Source organism: Dipodomys merriami, unplaced genomic scaffold, assembly GCF_024711535.1.
Source record: "Dipodomys merriami isolate MVZ:Mamm:240054 unplaced genomic scaffold, mDipMer1.0.p SCAF_234, whole genome shotgun sequence".
Lineage (NCBI taxonomy): Eukaryota > Metazoa > Chordata > Mammalia > Rodentia > Heteromyidae > Dipodomys > Dipodomys merriami.
Genome location: NW_027203760.1, coordinates 83,570 through 97,289, shown reverse-complemented (window position 1 = coordinate 97,289; position 13,720 = coordinate 83,570).

Below are 13,720 nucleotides of genomic sequence, written 5' to 3'. Positions count from 1 at the left end.
CAGGTGGACCTGTTGCAACAATGAGAAGTACAAAATGTCATGTCAAAACCAGCTTTACAATATTTCGGTGGGGGGGGGGGAGGGGGGTATAATTGGGTGGGGGGAGGGGGGTAAAATTGGGTGGGGGGAGGGGGGAGGCAGGGAAGGGAAGTGAAGTGTAAACAAAGGAGGAGGCTGCAATGCTTGGTAAGAAATGTATGAATTATCCTGCCCATGTAATTGTAGCCCCTCTGTACAGTATGTTGTCAAATAAAATAAAATACAATTTAAAAAAAAATATAAATGATAATAATAATAATAATGATAATGATAATAATAAGTTGATATTAAGGTGGAGCCATAGCACAGTGGTAATCCTTGCCTAACACACAAGACTCTGCAGTACCACAGTATATGTGTGTGTCTGTGTGTTTGTGTGTGTGTTTGTGTGTGTGTGTTTGTTTGTGTGTATTTCATAACTTGTTGAAACTTGTTCAAACTAGGTACAAGCTTTAGACCACTTTGGATTACATTTTCATTTCCTTACATTTACATTATTCATAAATGTATAAAGATACTAAAAATAAAACATTTTCAATTATAAAAAGAAAAATAGTAGACAATTTTCCATTGTGCTATATGCTCTAAAAATACAAGATTATTTGAGAAATGTGTAACAGAGATTCCTTCACTTTCAAGGATCCAAAGATTCACAGAAAGAAGTAATATTCAGCAAATGTTAGTCTGTAAACTAGGAATTAAAAAGGAGGTAACTAAATGATGATAGGAAGGAAGATTAAGAGAAGAAACAGGAACTAAGTGATATAGGGTTGATTGTATTGGTTTATAGAAAATGCAAAGCGAGAACTTGACAAGAAGAGAGGAAAGCGTTTCCATCAAGATATATCTTTGTTAGCTGGAGATTTGACAGGTTAGGATAAACTTATTGGATCAGTATCTCTTCATCCTAATTGGCTGAAAAAAATCACAGTAATAAGAAGACCAATTATATATTTACCTATCTAAACCAGGTCAGCACAGAATACACACAGGAACTCAGAGTAGCCTATATCATAAGACAGTGAAAAAGCTATTTACTAGAGTTTGGGGAGGTACCTGTATCTCTTTTATGTTATTCTAGTAATGGCTTAATATTTTAGCTTTGTATAAAAGATTTAAAACTGCTTTTGAATTACCATCTATTTCACAAGGATTCCAGAGTTTAAACCTTTCATCTCTGGCTGCACAGAATAAATCAGTAGTACCTGAAATTTACTAACTACTTAAAAAGTAGGTATGTGGAATAAAAAGATACAAAATATAATGCAACACAGGCAGGTTTTCACAGCTCAGGGTGACATTTAGCCAGTGATGCAAATGAAACAGCTAGGTGACATGGAAAGACCTAAACTAATCTAGCCAGGTGCTTATTCTTAAACAAAAGAGAAGGAAGTTTAACAGGTGAATGAACACAGAAGGACTGTTATTTCAGAGGTCACATGACTTGCTGTGAAAGCACCAGCTTTGACTGTACTTTCTAACATGCTTAATGCATGATACACGCCACTATGTGCACAAGTACACACACATACCCGCACACACATTGAACAACCAGTTGTTTTCATTCTAGTAATTTTTATCTTTAGATGTTCTCTCACACTTATTCAGAGTCTTCTGAAGTGTAAGAGACCTGAAAGCTATTATATTATATAACAGAAGGAAGAAGAAAACTAAATTCCCATATCTTGATTCTTTCACTATATACTCAGAAGGGGATTGCGATATATATATATATATATATATATATATATATATATAAAATGTATACACACGCATATATACATATATACATACATGTGTGTAAATACACACATACATGTATACGTGCACATGCATGTGTATGTATATACACGTGTATACATACATACATACATATATACATAAATATATATATACATATATCTATATCCTCTTCTCCTGAATTTTTTATTCAAAACAAAATTTTTAGACTTCAAAGATTGCAGAGGAGCAGCTGGGAGCTAACTGAGATCTCATGAAGAAACCAGTTTTAGTGTTCCAGTGAAAAATCCAAGGCTGAAGAGTCACCCAAGTGAACCATCATAGTACAGAGAGTTTGGTCAGAGAGGAAAAATTCAGGCAGCCTGTTTCAGGAGACAGATTTGAGCATACACCAGTGACCGAGGTGGCAGTGGCTGTGGCTGCCAACATAGCAGTAGACCAAGCCTGAGAAAAAGGTGCCAGAAACGGAGTGCAAGCATCTTCTACTCACCACCAGTGTGAACTGACAAGGAGCAAAAATCTTCATCCTGCTGACCACAGATGGATGCAGATCACAGATGGCCTGAAAAACCAAGGGAAGGTGTGAGTACCCAAAAGGACATTCCCACTCCTTCTCACAGAACAGCATTTGGAAGGTAGCTCTTCCCCTATCACTCCAGAAGTATGTCATCTTTCATACTGGCAAAGACCGGGCCAGGGCAGCCAGTAGATACCTCAGGCCTTAGAATTCGACACTGCTGAGCCATTCTTCAACAGGCCAAAGCAACCCAACCAGTGGGACTCAGCTCCATCCTGAGGAAAGTTGACCTTTCCAGACGGGGGAAAGATCACCCAAGGCAGGGCAACTTTCTTCACAGAATAAACAGCCAGAAGAGTCCCCACCCCTCTGCAGCATGGCAGCAGCAACTCTCCATGCTGCGGGAGGTTAAAATAAATAAATTCAAAACTGAAGAGTAAGAGAAAATCCCAGGACCAGATGGATTCACAGCTGAATTGTACAAGGCCTTTGAAGCAGATCTCAATTGATACTCCCCCAACTCTTCAATGAAAATGAAAGTTCACTACCAATCTCGTTCTAGGAAGCCTCCAAAACTGTCATCCTCAAAACAGACAGGGAATCATCAAAGAAACAGAACTCTAGACCCATTTCTCAGATGACCATCAGTGCAAAACTACAAAATCCTCGCCAATCAACTTCAACAATTCATCAAAAAAATCAAACACTATGATCAAACAGGATTCATTCCATGGATGCAAAGCTGGTTTAATACATGCAAATCAATAAATGTAATGCATCATATCAACAGGAGCAAGGAAAAGAATCAAATGGTAATATCAATACATGCAGAAAAAAGATTTGACAAGATCTAACACCACTTTATGATGAAAGCTATGCAGAAACTAGGAATCCATAGAATGAACATTCCTCAATATAAGAAAAGCTGTGTATGACAAACTTACATTACAACTTATATTATAACTAGCATTATACTTAATGGCAAAAAGCTAAAGCCATTTCCTCTAATTTCAGGAACTAGACAGACTGTCCATCTCTCCACTCCTTCTAGTATTAGATTGCCTAGCTACAGCAATAAAACAAGATGCAATCTTTAAGAAGATCCAAATGGGGAAAGATGAAGTAAAACTCTCCCTCTTAGTAAATGACATGATCTTGTATTGAAAGAATCCCCTAGACTCCACCCCCAAGTTATTTGAGCTGATCTGAAACTTTGGCAAAGTAGCAAGGTATATAAAATTAACCCTCAAAAGTCAGTGGCTTTTCTGTATGCCAACAATGAGAGTACCTCTATCTCCTCAAATAGTTATGCTTTCTTTCTGTTAAAGCATTCAAACTCCTCTCATTGCTCTTTTGGAAACATGCATTATATATTTTCGTAGTCACTCTGCCATAAATACAAGTTACTTCTACTGAATTATAACTCTGTACATACTGGCCATCTCTCCATTCCCATTCCTAACATCTATATCTTATAAAATCACTGTTCTATTTTCAATTTTTGAGAATTTAAGTCCTAGCATGAGTGAAATTATGCAGTATTTGCTTTTTTGTGCTTGCCTTACCTCACTTAACATGATCTCCAAAGGCCACAGTAACGTCAGCATCAAAGGCCAACACTGTTCCAACCACAATAGAAACCAGTTCTATTCAAAGTTCTAAGTAGGTGAGTGACTACTGTCCCTCCATAGAAAGCAGTCACAGCTTCCCTCTGTTTCTAAACCCTTTGAAAGACAACTGTACATTAGCCAGAAAATAGGGATGAATTAAGCAGTTAATAAATTTTAAAAACCCAACCTAAATACTAAGTATCATATTAACCTCAGATTCATAATTAGAAAATGCATAGTTTGCAATAAAAGTATTTGCTATTAATGAATGTAAATTAAAGCAACCAGTTTAATAAATGTTGAACTATTGAAACTAATATTGAATCATTTGTTTGCCCTCTTCACAAGTTAATAAAAAAAAACAAGTAAATTAGAGCACTGTGACATATCTCAATTTAAGAAAGAAAATCCTTCCTTTTAGAATGACTGATTAATGAAACTTGAATTAAAAATCAACCTCAAAGATATTATGAGAGAAGGGGCTGGGAAGATGGCTCCGTGGTAGAGCACTTGCCTTGCATGCATGAGGCCCTGGGTTCAATTCCTCAGCATCACATAAGCAAAAAGAAAAAAAGCCAGAAATGGCGCTGTGGCTCAAGTAGTAGAGTGCTAGCCTTGAGCTGAAGACCTGAGGGACAGCACCCAGGCCCAGAGTTCAGGCCCACATCCAGACCCCCCCCCAAAAAAAAAAAAACTTATGAGTGGAAACTATTGTCTACACTACTCTAGAAGACAAAGCCAATTTCAGTGTAGAACTTTTCTGGCATACAACAAATGCTTACAGTCTCATTGAATTATTTCATTACCATAATATCCTAGGTGTTATATATAGAAGGCACATAGGATGCCTACACAAATGAGAGATGGTGTTAACAGTCCTATAGTTAAGACTTTTCTTCATGTATCCCAGTTAAAACACAACTATCCTCAAAACCTTACCCATGGCTGCACACTGGTGGATATCCATAAACTAAGCAAATAGCTCTCAAGAAATTTCCACAGCAAAGTCAAATCATGCTCAAGAAAACTCTTAAAACTCGTCTTAATGCCGGGCGCTGGTGGCTCACGCCTGTAATCCTAGCTACTCAGGAGGCTGAGATCTGAGGATCACGGTTCAAAGCCAGCCCGGGCAGGAGAGACCATGAGACTCCTATCTCCAATAAACCACCAGAAAACCGGAAGTGGCACTGTAGCTCAAGTGGTAGAGCGCTCGCCTTGAGCTGAAGAGCTGAGGGACAGCTCCCAGGCCCAGAGTTCAAGCCCCACGACCGACAAAAAAAAAAAAAAAGTCGTCTTAATGATATTTTTGTTTCATTTCTCCTCAGTACTATTTCGAAGTTCTTTCCAAAATTTTCCCTTGTCCTTTGATTGTCACGTAATTAACTATTAGTTAATTCACCTAATTCTAGCCTTAAGAGCCTATAATAATAAATTTAGAAGAGATGTTATATATGTTCAATACATTTTCCTAAAATCAAACTAAACACTATGGAAGCAATAATATCAGGGAAGTCTCCAATCTTTTGCCAACCTAATTACTTCCTAAATTTTCTTGTGTCAGACTATTTTGAAAGAACTATATAATCTATTCCCTGAGAGCTTTTACCTACCGATTGAACCTTACCATTTGAAGCTATATACCTAAAAGCAGATATAGTGTTCCATAACTTTGTTTTCCTAAAGTTTCAGAAAACATAAAATTTTAGCTTCTTTTCCTATAGCACAATTGGAAATTCCTTCCTATCTTGGTTTCATTCTTCTGAACATTCTGAGACAGCCTTATACTTCTTCATTAAAAGCTATTGTTGGGTTGAACCTGATGCCATCCCTTTCACCTATTAGATTCATTTTTGTAAATTGAGTGCACATTTACTCAATGGATAAGCAAAGGATATTTTTGATACTCGGTGCTAAGTAAAATTATTCTGCTCCAGAGTGAGTGAGATAGTTAACAGTTCTAAGTGGAGAATATAACATTTACCTCTACAAAATTTAGTCATTTCAGCCTGTTCAAATTTCGCTAAATTCAAGTTCCGTAATCCAGCATTAAAAATAAAAGTAAGTCACTGTTGAAACTTACTGAGTTGGATTTGCATAAATAGGTAAGGCGTCCGTCTGTGTGTGTGTGTGTGTGTGTGTGTGTGTGTGTGTGTGTTAGAAAACCTGTTTTCTGTGTTTTTTGCCTTTTCTAAAAGTCCATTATATATGTCAAAAATATTATTTTGTAAAATACAATAATAAGTAGCTTTTAACTGCTATGGATCTTAATAATAAGACTCTATTAGCCTTTGAAATTCTAAATTAAAATTTGTCACATTTTGTTAATCTAACAAAAATGTACACTTTCTTTTGAATTAAACTATGAATTAGCAGAGTAAGTCAGAGTAACTCATATATAGCAATAAAATTAGTTCTATGATTAACTTCATCATGTAAATAATATTAGTGATTACAATGTCATGTGCAACTTCAGAAGACACATATAATCTTTGCTAAGGTTCTAGAAGTCGTTGATAAATACTCAACAACCAGCTTGAAGTCTTCATGCTCTGTGCCAAGCAAGTACAGTCTAGTTTAAGTGAGATGGGAAGAGTCAGAATACAATATATCCTGAAGCCACCAGCAGAAATTCAGAGCCAGTAAGTCCCTCAAGAATACTCATTTGGGGGGGGGATCCAGTCGGGGGGCCTGAACTAAGGGCCTGGGCACTGTCCCTCAGCTCTAAAGCTCAAGGCTAGTACTCTACCACTTAAGCCACAGTGCTACTTCCAGCTTTTTTCTTTTTGCTTATGTGGTGATGAGGAAATGAACCCAGGGCCTCAGGCATGCAAGGCAAACCCGCTACCACTAAGCCACTTTCTCAGCCCAAGAATATTCATTTTTTATGTCTCAAAAATAACCTGAATTTCAATGGCTTTGCAGTATCCCACTGTATTTGGTTTCAACTAGAATTTATGCCTGAAAACTCTTAATATCTAATTTTAAAACATTTTAGTTTTAGGAGTTCCGGGAAGATGGCGGAGGAGAAGCTGGAATCTGAACAAGCTCTCGCATAGAAAGCAGTTTTAGAGTTCTAGTGAACAGTCCTAAGCCAGAGAATCACACCAAGTGTGCCATCACAGGACAGAGAGTTAGACAAGAGAGGGGAAGCCAATGAAACACATCAGCTGCCGCTGCAGCGGCAGGGTCGTGGCGGCGACCATCGCCGCTGTGTCATACCTGAGACACAGAGAGTCCTGGACGAAGGACCCAGACGCAGCGATTGAGCGGATTCTACTCAACACAAACAAGAACCGACAAGGAGCGGACATCTTCATCCGGCTGTTTGCAGACCAGGGACGTCCCAGGATCCAAGACTTGGCGTGAGTACAAGCCCGACGTCCTCACTCCTTCTCAGGGAGCAGAGGAGGGAAGGCCACCCCTCTCCCCCCAGCACCGGTGATCTCCATCTTGGATACCGACAAAGCTCGGAGGAGCTGCTAGCTCCAGCTCAGGCCTTGGAATAAAACGAGTCATTTAGCAGGTCACAAGAACTTAACGGCAAAGTGACCTGCCAGACTCAGCTCCATCCAGGGAAAAGTCACCTAGCCCAGCCGCCAGCCATTGGAGTGGCTTGCCTCACTGGGTAACCAGAGCCAGAGGCTGCCCCTCCCTCTAGCAGCCACCACAATCAATTGAAAAACAGAAACCCTGAGAATGGCTCCAGGCTGGGCGCTGTGAGCTTTATCACAAAATAGCCCCCGGGAAAAGCTACTGTCTGTTGAATGGCCTCAACTCTACCCAGAACCTAGCCTCATCATCACATCCCCCTCTTTTGTGATTCTCAAAGCAGATCAACCTCCCAGAAAACTAACCTGGGAGGGGGATCTCAAAATCTTGGGTAAAGCAGAGCATTTTTCTGCCTCTTCCAACAAACCGACTTAAGAAACCATACAAGCCACAGGACCTCAAGCTGACCAGAGACTCCAACAAGAGACTGGTTACAGACAAAAGGGAGATACAGGATTCTTCCCAGCCCTCCCCCCCAAAAAAAAAAATCAAAAGACTTCTTTTTTTCTTTTTTATTTTTCTTCTTCTTCTTTTCTTTTTTTGTTTGTTTTTTGTTTATTGTTACCATATATATATATATATATATAAATTTTTCCCTTCTAAAACTTTTATTAATCTTTAATTTTTGCCTCTTCAAAAAAATAATTGTTTTCCAGTAACTTGTTTTTTTCTCCTCTTATAATTTTTATTTTAGGAATATGTGAATGAGCATTTTCCTTTCTTTTCTTGCCTTCTTTCTCTTTTTCTTTCTTTCTTAATTATCTTTTTGTTTTTTGTCTAGCTCTACTGAACTTCTGATCTTTTCTTCTCCCTTTACCATCCTTAAAGTTTTTCACATCTCCTCTATGTCCCTCCCCTTCTCTCAACATATTCACATTCCTCTCTAAATAGACGGTCTTTTAACTTCTATAATAACATTAATTTTTATGTTTCTATTTTTTCTGGTTTGTTTCCATTCCCCTTTCCATCTCTTCTTTTTCTCTCTCTCTACTTGCATCCTACCCAACCCATTTCCTGTATTGTGATTAGGACATAGTTAACTCTCCCTGTGCCTCCCCACACCAATCTATTCCTATTTTTTACCCACATCTCTCCCTAATCCTAATAATTTCTGGTTTTCCAAATTCTTTTCTGCGGTTTGAAGTCCTTTAACATATAGTTGTTTGATGTTGAATAGATGTATCTGTTGCACTAGATTGTATCTGTAGACTATTGACTGTAAAAACGCAAACATTGGTTGATGGTTGCCTTAAGATAGTGTTCTACCACAAAACTGGTGCAATCTTCATCTCAAATGGGCAGAGTAAGCCGGAAAAACACAAGAAAAATGGCAAATTCCGGTATCTCAATTCCCAATCTTGATAATCAGGGATTAGAACAGATAAAGAATAATCCAGAGGAGAGTTCCTAAAAAGCTCTACAAACACTACTAGCAAACATGATAAATGAGAAGTTTGACAATGTACAAAGGACTCTGTATGAGCGTGATAGGGAGAGAGAGGAGGCATCCCAGAAGTTTATACAGGAATAACATAAGCGTGAGGAAGCTACTCAAAAACTGATACAGCATTTGCGTGAACAACTTGAGAATACTCAAAGAAAAAGGGAGGAATGGCGTGAGCAGGCAGAGAACACTCAAAGAGAACTGCAGGAATCCCACGAAACAGAAGAAAGACAACTACAGGAATCCCACAAGTGGGAGGAAGCTAATCAAAGAGTAATTCAGGAATTGAGAGACCAGGTAGAGAATACACAAAGATCACTAAAGGCATTCATGGAATTCATTAACAAAGAGCTGAAGGAAGTCAGGGAGACCACAAAGGGAATGCTGAATGGAACCCAACAGAAGGAATGGGAGTCCAAAGAAACCATTCCCAATCAACTAAGTGATCTGAGAACAAACACAGAACACCAAATTAAGGAAGTAAAGAAATTCATACAAGACCTAAAACAGAGCTTCAACAAAGAACTTGAAGCCATCAAAGCTGACCAATTAGAAGGAAAAGAGATAAAAAAGAAAGTAGAGAGTCTTGACAGCAGGTTAGACCATGCAGAAGATCGAATCTCAGGGATTGAAGACAGCCTAGATATTATAGAGAAAGTACATGCAACCATCCAAGACAAGTCCAAGAAATATGATAGGTCTATCCAACACCTGGAAGACACCATCAGAAGGCCCAATCTAAGGATAATGGGTGTAGAGGAACACCTAGAAACAGAAGTTAATGGTGTAGGAAATTTGTTTAACAGGATCCTAGCAGAGAACTTCCCAAACATACAAAAAGATAGGCCTATTCAGATAAAAGAAGCTTTTAGAACCCCAAATATACCAGACCAGAATAGGACAACCCACCATCATATTATAATCCACACAGGATCAACTCAGACCAAGGAAAAGATCCTTAAAGCTGTCAAGGAGAAAAGGTTAATCACCTATAAAGGGAAACCAATTAGAATTACCTCAGATTTCTCAGCAGAGACAATCAACGAAAGAAGAGCCTGGAATGACGTATGCCATGCCCTAAAAACAAACAACTATCAACCAAGAATACTGTACCCAGCTAAACTCTCCTTCATAACTGAAGGCCAAATAAAAACCTTCCATAGCAAAGAAAAATTGAAACAATACATCTCCACCAAACAAGGCCTACAAAAGATACTTAAAGATGTCCTACACATAGAAAACCAACAAGACCGCAACAAAGGCCAAGAAACTGCACCCAAACTGAGAATCCAAGAACCTTAGGAAGAACCCAGATTTCGCAGCCCCCAAGAAGGTGGATAACATGGCAGGAACTCCCAAATACCTCTCAGTCCTATCTCTCAATGTTAACGGACTGAACTTTCCAATTAAGCGACACAGACTGTCTGGTTGGATTAAAAAACAAGACCCTTCTATCTGCTGCCTGCAGGAATCACATCTTGCCCATAAAAACAAACACATTTTCAATGTTAAAGGCTGAACAAAATCTACCAAGCAAACGGCCCTCATAACCAGGCGGGAGTTGCAATCCTAATATCAGATAAAATAGACTTCCAATTAAAATTCGTGAGAAGAGATAAAAAAAGGTCGCTACATACTAATTAAAGGATCTCTCCTTCAGGAGGATATTACAATTCTAAATATCTATTCGCCAAACAATGGAGCACCCAAATTTATCAAAGAAACACTACTTTCCCTCAAATCCCATATAGATCCAAAGACATTAATTGTTGGGGATTTTAACACACCACTCTCCACACTAGATAGATCAACTCGGCAAGAACTCAACAGAGAAACCGCAGATCTAAACAGCTGCATAGATCAACTAGACTGAACAGACATTTACCGAACATTTCACCCAGCAGCATCAGAATACACGTTCTTCTCAGCAGCACATGGAATATTTTTTAAAATAGACCACATTTTAGGCCACAAAGCAAACTTGTCTAAATTCAGAAACATTGAAGTTATACCTTGCAATCTCTATGAACACAAGGGAATAAAATTAGAACTCAACACCAAAAGCCACCACGAATGTCCGGTATCACATGGAGGCTGAACAACACACTGCTGAATCATCAGTGGGTCATGGAAGAGATTAGACAGGAAATTCAAATGTTCATGATATTCAACAAAAATGAACACACAAATTACCAGCTCCTCTGGGACACAGCAAAGGCAGTACTCAGAGGCAAGTTTATAGCTCTGAGCTCCTACATCAACAAATTGGAGAGATCTGAAACTAACAATTTAATGACACATCTAAACCTCCTTGAAAAAGAGCAGCAAGATAAACCCCAATCCAGTAGATGGAAAGAAATAATCAAAATTAAATCAGAATTAAATGAATTAAAATCCAAAAAAACTATAGAAAGAATCAACAAAACAAAGAGTTGGTTCTTCGAAAAACTTAACAAAATTGACAGACCCTTAGCAAACCTTATCAGAAAAAGGAGAGAACACACCCAAATTAATAAACTCAGAGATGAGAATGGAAACATCACCACGGAAACAACCAAGATTCAGAACATTATAAGGGAATACTTCTCAAAACTTTATGCTAATAAGCTTGAGAAATTGAAAGAAATGGACCTTTTCCTAGCAAATATTGACATGCCAAAACTAAACCAAGATGAGTTAAACCAGCTTAACAGGCCCATATCAAGCATTGAAATAGAAACAGCAATAACAGACCTCCCAGTTAAGAAAAGTCCAGGACCAGATGGTTTTACAGTGGAATTTTACAAGGCCTTCAAAGCAGAGCTCACACCAATACTCCCCCAACTCTTCAATGAAATTGAAAGAGAAAGCTCACTACCGAACACATTCTATGTAGCCATCATAACCCTCATCCCAAAACCAGGCAGGGACTCATCAAAGAAAGAGAACTATAGACCCATTTCTTTGATGAACATTGATGCAAAACTTCTCAACAAAATTTTGGCCAATTGACTTCAATAATTCATCCAAAAAATCATACACCATGATCAAACAGGATTCATTTCAGGGATGCAAAGCTGGTTCAATATACGCAAATCAATTAATATTATTCATCACATCAACAGGAGCAAGAATAAGAACCACATGGTTATCTCAATAGATGCAGAAAAAGCATTTGACAAGATCCAACACCCCTTTATGATGAAGGTTTTGGAAAAATTAGGAATCCATGGAACATTCCTCAATACAATAAAGGCTGTATATGACTAACCTACAGCCAGCATTATACTCAATGTTGAAAAACTAAAGCTATTTCCTCTTAACTCTGGAACAAGACAAGGATGCCCACTCTCTCCACTTCTCTTCAATCTAGTATTAGAATGCCTAGTTACAGCAATAAGACAAGATGCAGACATAAAGGGGATCCAAATAGGGAAAGAAGAAATAAAACTCTCCCTCTTTGCAGATGACATGATCTTGCATTTAAAGAATCCCATAGACTCCACTCCCAAATTACTCAAGCTGATTCAAAACTATGGCAAAGTAGCAGGTTATAAAATTAACCCCCCAAAATCAATGGCTTTTCTATATGCCAACAATGAGAAAAGTGTGGCTGAAATTAGGAAAGAAACTCCATTTGTAATAGCCCCACAAAAAATAAAATACCTAGGAATTAACTTAACCAAAGAAGTGAAGGACCTCTATGATGAAAATTTTAAAATCTTGAAAAAGGAAATCAACACAGAACTTAAAAAATGGCAAAACCTCCCATGCTCCTGGATTGGCAAGATTAACATGGTGAAAATGGCAATCCTTCCCAAGGCTATCTACAAATTCAACGCGATACCTATCAAAATTCCACCCTCATTCTTCAAGGAAATAGAAGAGGCAATCCAAAAATGCATATGGAACAATAAAAGACCCCGAATAGCAAAAACGCTCCTCAACGGAAAGAACAGTGCTGGAGGAATATCAATACCAAATTTCAAACTCTACTATAAAGCCATAGTAATCAAAACAGCTTGGAATTGGCATAAGAACAGACCTCAGGACCAATGGAATAGAATTGAAAACCCATAAATGAACCTACACACCTATAGCCATCTAATCTTTGATAAGGCAGCTAAAACAATAGAATGGAAGAAAGACAGCCTCTTCAGTAAATGGTGCTGGCAAAATTGTTTAACTACATGTAGAAAACTAAAGCTAGATCCTTATATATCACCCTGTACCAGAATCAACTCCAAATGGATCAAAGACCTTGAACTCAAAGCAGACACTCTGAAAACATTGCAGGATGGAATAGGAGAAACATTAGGTCTCCTTGGCTCAGGCCGAAATTTTCTGAATAGAGACCCAGAAGCACAACAAATCAAAGAAAGGTTGGACAAATGGGATTGCATAAGGTTTCAGAGCTTCTGCAGGGCAAATGACATAGCTAGCAAGATCAATAGAAAGCCCACCGATTGGGAGAAGATCTTTACTAGCCATACAACAGACAAGGGTCTCATATCTAAAATATACTTGGAACTCAAAAAATTAAACCACCCAACAACAAATCCTCAAAGAAACAACTGCCCAATAAATAAGTGGCTGAACGACTTAAAGAGAAGCTTCTATGAAGAAGAAAGAAGGATGGCCAATAGACACAAGAAGAAATGTTCAACATCCCTAGCCATAAAAGAAATGCAAATCAAAACAACATTGAGATATCACCTCACACCAGTTAGAACAGCAAAAATCAAGAACTCTAACAACAACAGATGCTGGAGGGGATGTGGACAGAAAGGAACCTTACTTCATTGTTGGTGGGAATGTAAACTTGTTCAACCACTTTGGAAA